At 47.1% G+C, this 12,500-nt stretch overlaps 1 protein-coding gene across 5 annotated transcripts in view; it reads right to left on the bottom strand.

Annotated features, from left to right (window-relative positions):
* Positions 1-12,500, bottom strand: part of HIPK3 (homeodomain interacting protein kinase 3) — a 580,167-nt gene that overhangs the window by 169,935 nt on the left and 397,732 nt on the right. The window lies entirely within an intron of this gene.

Genomic DNA, 12,500 nt, shown 5'->3' with positions numbered 1-12,500 from the left:
ATTTACATTAAAAACCTGTAAAGTCTCCTTGTATGCATCAAAATCCGTAGCCTATTCCATCATGCAGCTTTTATGAAAATCATCCAAGAGCTACTTTAATAATAAACATCTATAAAATAGAATTCACCCACCCTTAAGCATGTGTTCAATGAAAACCGTGTGTAAAATAGAAAAGATATCGCCAGTAATTAGATCTGGCTGTTGGCTTCTGACCAAAGAGTGGATCCAATTTAAAAAACTGTCAGGTACAGATGCCCTTTTTAGGTCTCGCATGCGCTGCATAGGAGACATTTAGCCATCTTTCAGCTCTTTTTCCAAGCACATACTCATGCTTGTGGCTGCATACAACTTACGGGAGCACACAGAGGTGCGCCACAATTCAATTCAATTTCAATTCAATTCAATTTATTTTATTATGTTTTGGCTCTCGACGAGGGCCACATAAAATTCACAATGCAAATTACATACCGAAGGAAAAATTCAATCAACACACACGAAACTAATTGCATCCATTGACAAATAAACAAGAGAAAGCAATGTCAGACCTCTCCTAAACACCTTAATAAATAGCTAAAAAACCTTTAAAAAAATTAAAAATGTGGAAGCAAAACATTTCATTTGGAGGACAGTATAGAAATTGTATAAAAATATTCACATTAGAGATACCTAGTCGGAGACAAATTGGTTTTAACCATTTAAGCCGCAATAGGCGGAGTGCAGGGCAAATCAACAAGACATGCATACGATCCTGAATACTCAAGTTACAAAAATTGCACATAGGAGAGGTTCCATACCATTTGGATAAAAGTAGATTTAGGGGCAGTAAATCATATCGTAAAAGAAACCATAATCTGCGAACACCATGTGGCATATTCCATGTGGCATAGGGTTGGGCCAACTGTGCCAGGTGCGCCACAAGCACGAGTATGTGCTTTGAAAAAGAGCAGACTGCTCTCAGGCGCGCCTCTCTCCTCGCCCACACATCCCCACATGTTGTTCTTTAAGAGGCTGACCCACGACGTAACCCTACTTCCGGTTATCGCCGCAGGTCCACAGACTGAGCCGCGCACTCGCTGCCCCTACAGGCTCCAAACAGGTAAGGGCTTGAATCTAATGGTTCCCCGTGGCCCCCACGGTCTTCCACTGGCCACTGTGCTCATTTTTGTTATGTGCTGTTCATAGATTCTACAGACACCCAGCCGTTGCTCCTTCCAGCTTTCCTGCCCCCCTTGTTTACAGTTCAGGTAATGGTTTGAGAACATGAGGGAAATCCATGACGCAACTCAGGCTGTAAAACGCCAACATCATTTACCTAAAGGGCCGACAACGAATCTCTGCACAACCTGTACCTTTCATGGCTTAACCTGCTTGCTAGGAAATGGCTGTTTTTGTACTGAATCGTCTTGGACTTTTTTTTAAAGATTGTACATACGTAATGCATCATGAGTCTATTATCAACACTGAGTGAAGAGTAAGTGATGAATTAAATAGGGTGTACAGCATCTCCTCCCACTAAAGTTATCAATGCTGTCAGTTTATGTATCAGTACTGCGTGTGCGTTCGTTATGCTGCTCTGTGATGGTAACTGTTGTTGCCGCATGCCACTGTTCTCTTATTTTTGACGATGGACGCACCAGACACCTTATATGTTTATAGTAATCTTAATTAGGTTTGCAGCATAGAATGCTACTAATGTGGGTATTTTAAGGAAACAAGGGAACCCAAGTGGTCTGGAAGGGACCTGGGGTGCAAGTATTTAGAAGGAAACAGAAGGTCCCTCACAACTTGAAATAGGACATGTAATCAACACAGAGATACAATTTGGGTTATGTGTATAAATACCAATGACATGAAAGTGGGACAACATTCAACGAAAGAGTGAGTTACTAAACTCAAGCATTTGTAAACACTGGCCACAATACAATTGATAACTAGGCCACAAATAGGTGAGTAGCACCATTGCACATATTTATGATATAGAAATAAACAGGTATGTATTAAGTTGCCTCGAGAAATTCTATATGTTAAAACATTTGTTTGTCTTTTTTCTCCCTTCCTCTGTTTCCTTTCAGCAGGCATTTTTCCTCAGGCATCACTTGTTGTGTCCTGCTGATGGTCCCATTATTATGCTAGGGATCGGTACGTCGTTGACCTGAGGACCTTGATATGCATTTGTTTATTTCTATATCATCAATATGTGCAATGATGCTGCTCACATGTTTGTGGCCTAATTATCAATCGTACAGTGCCCACTGTTTAAAATCTAGCATTGGCATAGCCAATAGGTCTCGCCTTCAGGACCTTATAAGTGTTCAGTTATCCAGCACAATATCCTTGGCGCAACAACACGTGTTGCAAGGCTAAACACTTATAAGGTCCCAAGGCGAGATCTATTGGCTATGCCAATGCTTGCAGAAGAAAACAAAGGAGGGAGTGGAGAGTTGGGGTTCTACACGAACACCTGGGGTAGATACGGCCTCCCCTTGCAATTATTAGTAAACAAAAAGATCCACCCAAAGAAGATTGCAATTAAGTGAAGGTTGATGAAAGGACAAGTGTGTTTCCTACATTGGTAAGGAGCACATCATGTTTCTAAAATACCCGTCACACACCATAAGGGCCCTTTGTGTCATGCTTCATCATAGGGGTCTTCGCATCTCTCTACAGGACCCGGTGTGCTACTACTAACGAATACGTGGGAGCACTGATGTAATCTCTATGTGTGGTGTGAGAGAGGTGGTGAGAGGTAGGTTCAGGAGTGAATGGTAAGAGAATGTTAAAAAATACCTTGTTTCATCAGCGATTCTGATGCATAACATAGGTATGCAGTAGACTCACTGACAATAAGACTACCATCAAGTATAACATTCATAGAGGTCGTCCGCCTAATGAAGTTGCGGCTCATCTTCCAGTAGTGAAATTTCAACTGCTAACCATAGCTCACCATCTGGGTCTTCTTCTGTCTGAAACAATTCAATGACTATAGTCGTCCTCTTCCCTTTTTTTCTAAAATTGGATTGAAAGGATGTTGCATTTGAAAACACTCAAAGGCTTACCAATAATTTGAGTGCCCTCAAGTCCACTCCCCCAGAGGCCACCATACAACAGATTCCCATAGAAGGATATAAAGAAAAGCCGCTCACCAGGAGGATCAAATGTACATCTGTGAAAGAAACAACCCTGGAGAACTGTAGCCACAGGTAAGTAACATGTTTCTTCTCCAGCATTGGTTCCTTCATAGATTCACATGCTTGAATCTGAATACCAAGTAGTATGTAGTCAATAACCCATTCAGGTTGTATCCATCATCTATGCTGATATTAAGAAATCAATCCGATTAAAGCAAGTAGAGGCTCCCCTTTTGGAATAAATCACATAAAAGTACCTGACCTATAGCTCATTATCTAAGTGCCTATATCCAAGCTGTAACGATTTTTAAATGTGTCAGATCTTCCACGCTGCTGCTCTGCAGATGTCAGAAAAGGGTCTCTAGCATACATGCTGCTGTGGCTGCTTTTACCCTCGAGAAATGAGCAGACCCTAGATCATTGGACAAATTTTAGAGGGCAAACTAAAACAGTAGCATGCACCTATATCTCGTCTTGAGAACCGATGCCCTGTCTGAGGGAGGCCAAAAACAACAAACACCTGACCTGTTCAGTCAAAAAGGCTAGGTAAGGTCACATTTTAGCATATGTAGACCACCAGGGAGTGTCGAGCTCTTTTAGAACCCATTGTTATGTGGACCAACACCTAGGGGGCGTGGCCTGACGCAGATTGGGAAGGGAGCCTGAATCGGAGCTCCCGTCGGTGAACCCCTCTCTGGCACCATCCTGACCGCTGTAGAGGAGCCCCGGTAGCGGAGAATCGGCCCCGGGGGTGCCTGAAGTATAGGGGCGGTGGCGGCAACGGACGCGGAGGGTTGATAGCCTCTGTAGGACGAGGGAGAGCGGAGGACCCGGTGAGGCCGCGGGCCGCACAAGATGGCAGCGGCGTGGCAGTGACCGCTCCGGGTGAACTGCGGAGCTGGACGAGGCCTCGGGGGTCGCCCTGAATTGCCAGCTTGGGGCTGGCACGGTGACCGGCGCAGCGGAGGAGGCCTAAGCTAATTCTGGGGCGGAGGCGGCACACGGAGGAGCCTCGGTGGACTGGGGGACCTGCGGCGGCGGCCTGGACAAAATGGCGGTTGCGCTGTCCTAACAGCCCCGGGTACGCTGTGGGGCTGCAGAACGGAGGTGTGGCTGCCCTGCACGGTCTACCAGGGAACGAGCCGCGGAGAGTTGGCAGCGGCCGGAACACGGACTGTCGCTGAGGGGGTTAAGGCACGGGTTGGAGCTGTGGCGGACCCCGGGTCCTGCTAAGTGGCCCGCGGCAAGAAGTGCAGGCCAGAGGATGCGGCGAGGACCGGACACGACCGGTGCAGGCTGCACTGCACATTGACAGGCATGCCCCTCCCCCCGCATGGTGGAGGAATCAGGGGAGGGCAGGCTCCAGGACTGAGCGCAGTGGGTCGGAGCAGCTCTTGGGCCCTGGAGCAATAAGCAAGGAGGAGGCGCCGGGCGGATCTGGTGCTGAGTGAGGCCTGGGACCAGGCTGAAGAGCAGGCAATGGTGGCAGCCTGGAAGAGACTGAGGGGGCAGAGGGGCAGGTGTAAGCCGATGTGAGATGCCCCATCAGCTGCATTGCGCTAGACACACCGGATGAGGTAGACCCATAGTGAGGGGGGCAGGCTTCAGTGTGCTGATCCTGGACGCCGACTGTGGGAGCAATTAGCCCTCCCCTACAGGTGCTGGAGGACTTGGCTGGCACACAATGGCGGCTGCGAGGTAGCAAGTGGAGCCCGGACTGCGGGGGTGAGAGCAGAGGTAGTGCGGCGGGGAGAAGGTCACGGGGTCCCGCAGTGAGTATGAGAAGGGCGCGAGGAGCAAGGCCCAGGAGCTCAGGGCGAGGAAGAGGCAAAGAGAGGCCTGCGGGTGGACTGGTAAGGCGGCAGCGGCGCCCCGAGACGGAGGCGTGCACAAGACGGGGGTCTGCCTTGTGTGGTCCTTGGACGGCCTGCGGAGCGGGCGAAGCTGAGAGAGCAGCGCGGCAGGGGACGCCTATGCCGGGCATCAAGGTGGAGGAGTGACGGTGGGCCGGTGGAGAGAGGCACCTGTGGAGCGGAGCCATGGGCACACTGTGCTGGAGAGGTAGCGACGAGGCGCCCAGGGTGTTGTATTTACAGGCTCGAACACTGCATGGGGGCAGGGGGTGCCAGCAATCACCTTTGCCCCATCTTAGCACGTATGGGGAGCACAGATTACTGGACCAGCAGTCACCATGGGCCGGACCACCAAGAGGCGGGAAAATGAGCACCAGGAGGGAGCGGGCGAGGACTGAGGAGACCCTACTTCACGCCCGGGGACCAGGACGCCCCAGGGCGACCTCTCCCTCCAGGACATCCTGCAGGCCAAAGAACGCTCCCAGCAGGCGGTACAAACTAAAATTGACACTCTCAGGGAAGATTTGGGCCTCCTTCGCGCGGATCATAGGAAATTGGCGGATCGTGTCACGGCCACGGAGACCGTGATGGAGAGCCTGGAACCGCCGGTCGCGGCGACGGCCAGCAAACTCACGGCCATAGAGAAAAGGGTGCAGGTTCTAGAGCAACGGGCGGAGGATGCGGAAAATAGGGCCCGCCGGAATAACATTCGAGTCACGGGCCTTTCGGAGAAGGTTGAAGGGAAGAATATGTTGGAGTACCTCGAGCGATGGCTGCGCACGGAGGTTGCGGGGGAAGGGTTGTCCCCATTCTTTGCGCTGGAACGGGCGCACAGGGTGCCGGCCCGGGCCCCGCAGCCTGGCAGACCGCCGAGGCCGGTGGTGGCCCACCTCTTGTTCTACAAGGACAGGGATCATGTGCTTTGGCCAGGCGCAGCTTAAAGGGCAGCTTAAAATGGAGAACAGCGTGGTACGGATCTTACCCGACTTCTCCCGAGAGGTTCAGCAGCAAAGAGCATCCTTTACGGCTGTTAAACGGAAACTGCGCCAGATGGGGGTGTCCTACTCCATGGTTTTTCCGGCCAAGCTGCGCATCGTGCATAATGGAGGTACCACCTTCTTTACCACCACCCAGGACGTATGGGGCTGGATTGAGGACCAAGATCCCCAAGGGCAACAGCGTGGAGAGGAGAGTCCTGCAAATAAAAGCTTGCCGACCTCCCCTGCTGAGGGACTGCTTCAAAGAACCATCCGACGGCAGAGGAGGCAAATCGAGCTAAGGCCAGTGCGATCGCAGCAGTGGCCTCATTGAGTGCAGCTGGAGTCCGGGAACCAGCACCGCTCGCTGGAGAAGACCAGAGGGACTCGGACTCAGAGACCCGCTTGAGTTCGGTGGGGGATTGCCAGCCAGACCCTGCCACACGTAACTCCCCGATCAGCAGATGACCTGGTGTGAGGTGGGCTGCGTCAGAACTATGCTTGGGGGCAGGAAAAAGGGGACTGCTGGTAATGTTCTGCTACTTCTCACTTGAGGGAGTTCCCTGATGCTTATTTGTGACCTGTTGGCCGGGAGGGAGGGGGGGGGGGGGGGTATTTTCCGGAGGGGCAGAGAGGACGGCAACCTCTCGGTGGACTTTGGCCTGATCGTCACCTCTAAACTTGGTTTGTTTGAGCATTGAAGTGCGTAGTTTGGATGGGGGAACTGTTTTCACTTGTCCTGGGGAGAGGGTGTTGAGACAGTTATTGTAATGTTTGGAAGGGGTTAGTAGTTTGGGTCATGGGGAGGGATGCTCCTGCCGACGGGGGTGGGGGAAGTGCCACGTCCTGCTGTACTGTAAGAGTTACTGTCAGGTTGCGCGGAGAGGGGCTAGGTCTCGGGCCATGCAAGGGGGTGAACATGTGCTCTCATGCAGCAGACACAGGCCACCTACAGCATAATGTCGTGGAATGTTAGGGGCATGCATTCTACGAGTAAAAGGTATAAAATATTCTCACAACTAAATAGGAGAGGGGTGCAAATAGCGATGCTCCAAGAAACCCACATTCTGGATAAGGAAGGTGAGGCTCTGCGCAGGAGAGGGCAGGCGTTCTACACATCATATTCAGCATTTGCTCAGGGGGTGCTGATCTGGGTGCGGGCGGGAGTCGCCTTCCACCCAATAGAGCACAAGATAGATCCGGAGGGTAGGTATGTGATTGTCTCTGGAAGGTTGGACGGGCAGGATGTTACCCTAGTCAATGTATACGGCCCGAATGTGAACCATGTTAGATTCCTGGACCTAACATCAACAGAAGCTGCCGTACCTTGCGGAGCTACATCAGGGCCACAGCACTCGCCTGCCTCCCGCCTGCCGCCGCCGCTCCACTGACCACTCGAGAGCGGCCGCCGAGCGGAGTGCGGGACTACAGTTCCCAGCACCTTTCGCGGCAGGAAGCCGACATTGCACAACAGCGCACCAGTAGGCGCATAAAGACCAGCACGTCTCCCGGCAGAGTGGGGGACCTATCATCAACAGAGGCTGCCGTACCTTGCGGAGCTACATCGGGGCCACAGCACTCGCCTGCCTCCCGCCTCCCGCCGCCGCTCCACTGACCACTCGCGATCGGCCGCTGAGCGGAGTGCGGAGAGCGGGACTACAGTTCCCAGCACCTTTCGCGTCACGGGAGCGCTAGGGCAGCGCCGGGCGAAGCCCGGGCAAAGGGCGGGCCGTCTGTGGCCGTCCGGGGTCAACAGGGGACGGGACGGGACACCACCTTAAGAGGCATCGATCAAAATGGGTAAGCGTAAACTACAAACCTCTGATAATGCGAGTGGTGTGAAATCTAAAGTCCCACGAAATTCAAATAACTCGTCTAATATACTGTCATACCTTACCTCTGCTGTGGGCAAATTAAACAAGGAAATTGCAATCACAGAACGTGAATTGGGACTTGAAACATCCATAATTGGGCCCCCTGAAAGCCCTGCCATTGATACACAGTACATCCCCCTGGAGCCTAAGGTCATTATCAGGAAAATGACTGATATCATACCTTCCACCAGTATAGCTAACCCAGATAATGAAGAGGGTGTAAACGTCCCAAATGACAAAATACCTACGGGGGAGGCTAAAATTGCAGGTACTAAGCATGATAAGAAGCAGTCAAAAAAAGCAATGAAACCTACACCGTCTAAAATGAAACAAGGGCAAGCTGTATCTAGACATTTTGAAACCTCGATGAGAGATTTGGTTGAGGATATACTCACTGAAAAATTAGAAACCGCCTTGTCTCAAATTTGCAGTGATATTACTGAAACATTAAGAGAGTGTGTACTAGAAATATTGAAAAAATGTGAACGGATAAACACATTCCTAGCCTCAAAGGACCACTCTGTCAGTATTGACAACACTGAATTGATTAAAAAACCACAATCACAGTCTAGTGTAACAAAGAGGTCTTCAAATGCCTGCAGTACATCAACAGCCATGAACCGACCAATCTCACCCATGGAACACAATGTAATACCACTAATAGACCGTGTCAAGGTTCCTGAAGAGAGCAGGCAGCTTAGTGCCAAAGACAGCTCACAACCTCATCTAGAGAACCCTTTGATCAAGAGACAGCACACTAAGAATAAGGATGTGGATTTGAAACGCACCGTACATTTACCCCCAGAGGCCACACCTTACGTGGCGATTCTAGTTAATGTACCACCCCTTAAAACTGGCGAGCTAGAGTCACATGACACATTACTAAGAAATATTAAGGTGTGGTGTGATGAAAACTGCACGGGGGAAAAAATCTCTCTGTTAATATAAATATGGGGAGACGGGTGAGTTGGGTAGGAAACACCAAAAAACACCTCAAGGGAGACTGTCTGATTGTGAATTTTAATAGACCATATGAAGTTTCACGGTTATTTTGGGATGCGACGGACATGCTCCCACAAGAAGGAGAGATAAGAGCATTACCACTAGGGTTCTTTTATCCCAGACCACATTCCTGTAGGAAGAGCTTACAAGAGACGAACTGTACCAGCAAGAAACCCAGAAACTGCACTACCTCCCTTAAATAGTTGGGCAACTAAAAAATCTGGATTGCACCCTAAAGCAGGTTACTACACTAGTGTTGCACCAAACGAGGGAATTGTAACGTCAAACAGATTTACACCTTTATCCCAATTGGAGGACAATGATTGACTGACAAAGGAACCCTCATCTAACCATCTCACACGCCCAATAGAACTACAGGAAAAAAGGGAGATTCCTGTTAAGCTTATGAGTTGGAATATCGCAGGATTACGTGCTAAGAGGGATAATAAGACATGGATAGAATTTCTGAGGCAATATGATATAGTAGCATTGCAAGAAACCTGGGATAGAGAGTGCAATTTTTGGGTGGATGGGTTCACCTCCTACTTTGTACCTTCATGTATATCCAAATCAGAGAGGGATAAAGGAGGACTAATATTTCTAATTGCGGTAAACATTCGGGGATCTGTGAAAGAGCTAAATCCCACTTCCCCCAATATTTTAGCTATAGAAGTTTTAATGCCAAACAAAAATAAAGTGTTATACATTAATTTTTACAATGCACCACATGGAGACTCCCCAAATGAGCACATTGATGCATTAACTAAATTTGTATACGCATATAAAGAAGCTCAAACCACTTTTTTTTCCATTATCTTAATGGGTGATTTTAACGTGCATTTGTGTGATCTAAATTGTCAGTATTTAGAAGCTGACTACCCGGCCTATTCTAGTTATCAGCACTTCGAACACTCAGCAAAGGGATCTGCCCTAGAGGAACTACTCACAGAGGTAGACCTGTTCGAACCTGGTTTTGCAAACATAAAGGACCGTGTATCTACATATAATGCAAGGGAAAGCGAAACCATAATAGACTATATGTTTATATCCCCTGCTTTACTAAGTTTTGTTTTATATTACAATGCTATTCAATTTACGTTTAGTGACCATAACCCAGTGGTTATGGAACTGGCTAATACCACACTTTTTTTTTTAACAAAATGGAGACTGCTAAAATTATCACTAGTGTTGGAGCCAAGGACCAAGGGAGGAGGCTACAATGGAATAAAATCATACCCGAGGAACTCTTATCCACAATTAAATCTAAGGTGGGAAATGAAATTGATACCTGTATAGACCCACTCCGTTTTGGGGGTGATGTAATAACCTCGTTCGAAAAGATCTGCCAACAGGTTACATCAGAACTCACGGTGAAGACATCACATAAACCAAAAATGGAGAATAGATGTTTGACCATAATTGTACCAAAATACATGGCGAGCTCCTGCAAGCCCTAAATAAGAAACCTAGAGATAAGAGTAAGGTCTCCTTTTTAAGGAAATTATACAAAAAGACACTACAAACTAGGAAAAATGATCTAAAACAAGACGCATGGGACTCACTATTTGAAAAAGAGACTTTAAGGAACAGTTCCAAATTCTGGACTATAGTCAATTCTCCTTTGTTCAATGGACAGGATAATGCCCCTTTAGAAGTAAACATTAGTGAACAAGAATGGTTAACCCATTTTGAGAATGTTTATGGCAGTAATTTGGAACTGGATAGGTATGAGACGTGCCCCAAAGAAATAGCGGGCCCCGTACAGAGTATCACGATCTAAGAGGTACAGTTAGCGATAGCTGAAACAATTGCTAAGAAAGCATCAGGACCAGATGGGGTACCATCTGACTTGTATAAAGCCAAGCCCGAGCTCTGGTCCATAATACTCACTAATGTTTTCAATTTAGCAGCTAACTCTAGCCCATCTATCTTCCCCAAGACTTGGTCCCGCTCTGTTATAATACCGATATTCAAGAAGGGCCAAAGAGGGGACCCAAGATGTTATCGCCCTATCTCCTTGATTGATACATCAATCAAGATATTCGGAAAAGTAATTTTGACAAGGATAAATGCTTGGGTGATGGATAAAGACATTTTATGTGACGCCCAATACGGGTTTAGAGCAGGAAGAGGTACGGAAGATCAATGCCTAAATTTACATCTAATAGTTAATAAATATACAATGACATCAAAAGGCTCAATTTTTCTGGCATTCATGGACCTATCCACAGCTTTTGATTTAGTCAATAGATCAAAGCTGTAGAAAATGCTCCTGGAGTTAGGATTAGACCAGGCTCTGGTAAATTTTCTTGCCGAGTTACATAGGGACCTATCGGCATCAATTAGAATGACGCAAGAGGGAAAATGCACTGCCAAATTTAAATCAGGCAGAGGGGTGCGTCATGGCTGTATATTGGCCCCAATGTTGTTCACACTTTATATCAACTCCCTAGAAAAAGCTCTAGCAACTGTAACAGATATTCCGCGTATGGGAGGAACGTACATTCCTGTACTCCTATACGCGGACGATACAGTACTTTTGGCAAGAACACCTAACGCCTTACAAAGATTGCTAGACTCATTTGGAGAATTTATGGACAAGTTAGACTTGGTTGTTGTGATTATCTACCGTATTGCCTTCAACCTATTTGTTTAGCTTTAAGTCTATTGATGATGCACTTTTTCTAATGTGTTTTTAAATTTAAATTGAATGCTATAAATATGTAATATACGATTTTCATGTGCAATACTAATCACTTTATATATATATATATATATAAAAAAGATAATCATAAAAAGAAAAAGGAGAAAAAAATTACATAAGTAAACATTAAATACAAATATTAAATATCAATAAAATTGAATATCCAAGTATTTACAGTTTGAAGTTTTTCAATACAGTTGGACTGTACATGTTCATGATGGTAATTAACTGATCATATCAAGATATTACAATGTGTGATCATTCTGTCACTTGGCTATAGACCTTTTCCAAACTCAGTTTTTCCCTAAGTATAGCAAGTGAAAGAGTATTATATAGGGGTCCCCTTTTTCCAAAAGACTTGGTTGTTAACACAGAGAAATCCCATGTTAGGTCTCTAGGGAAAAGTAGAAAGCAATTTAAAACAGTGTCATGTAATGCCAATATAATAACAAAGGTTAGAGTCTTCACTTATTTAGGAGTGGTCTTCGATGATGTAGGCTCCTGGGTTCCCCAATTACTAAATAAAGTAGCTGCAATAAAGAGATCAACATTTGCTATTCTTGGTTTTGCTAAGAGACTGGGTGGTAAACCGGCAGAAGCAATTTTGTCTATTTATAAAGCGAAATCTGTGGCCATAGCTAGGTATGGGGGCGCAATATGGGGATGTAAGGATATAACTCGTATACAGAGGGAGGAAAGTACATTTTTGCGGGCCCTGTTGGGCCTCCCTCAATCAACTCCTAGCTTTGCGGTACATCGTGAGTTAGGGATGGGATACATCTCAGATTATCTGAATATGGCCCCTATCCTGCAATGGATTAAAACATGGATAAACCCCGCCCTGACCCTGAACCATAAGATTATTAAGGACTGCTTGGCACTAGATAAATGTAAACTAGATAAAGCAGCAGAAATAAAATGGCTGTCCTATATTAAAGCAACATCTAACTACCTTGGGCGCT

The sequence above is a fragment of the Lissotriton helveticus genome, chromosome 3_1 (genome assembly GCF_964261635.1).
Source record: "Lissotriton helveticus chromosome 3_1, aLisHel1.1, whole genome shotgun sequence".
In the NCBI taxonomy this organism is placed as follows: domain Eukaryota; kingdom Metazoa; phylum Chordata; class Amphibia; order Caudata; family Salamandridae; genus Lissotriton; species Lissotriton helveticus.
This window is presented reverse-complemented; position numbering and strand designations above follow the sequence as displayed.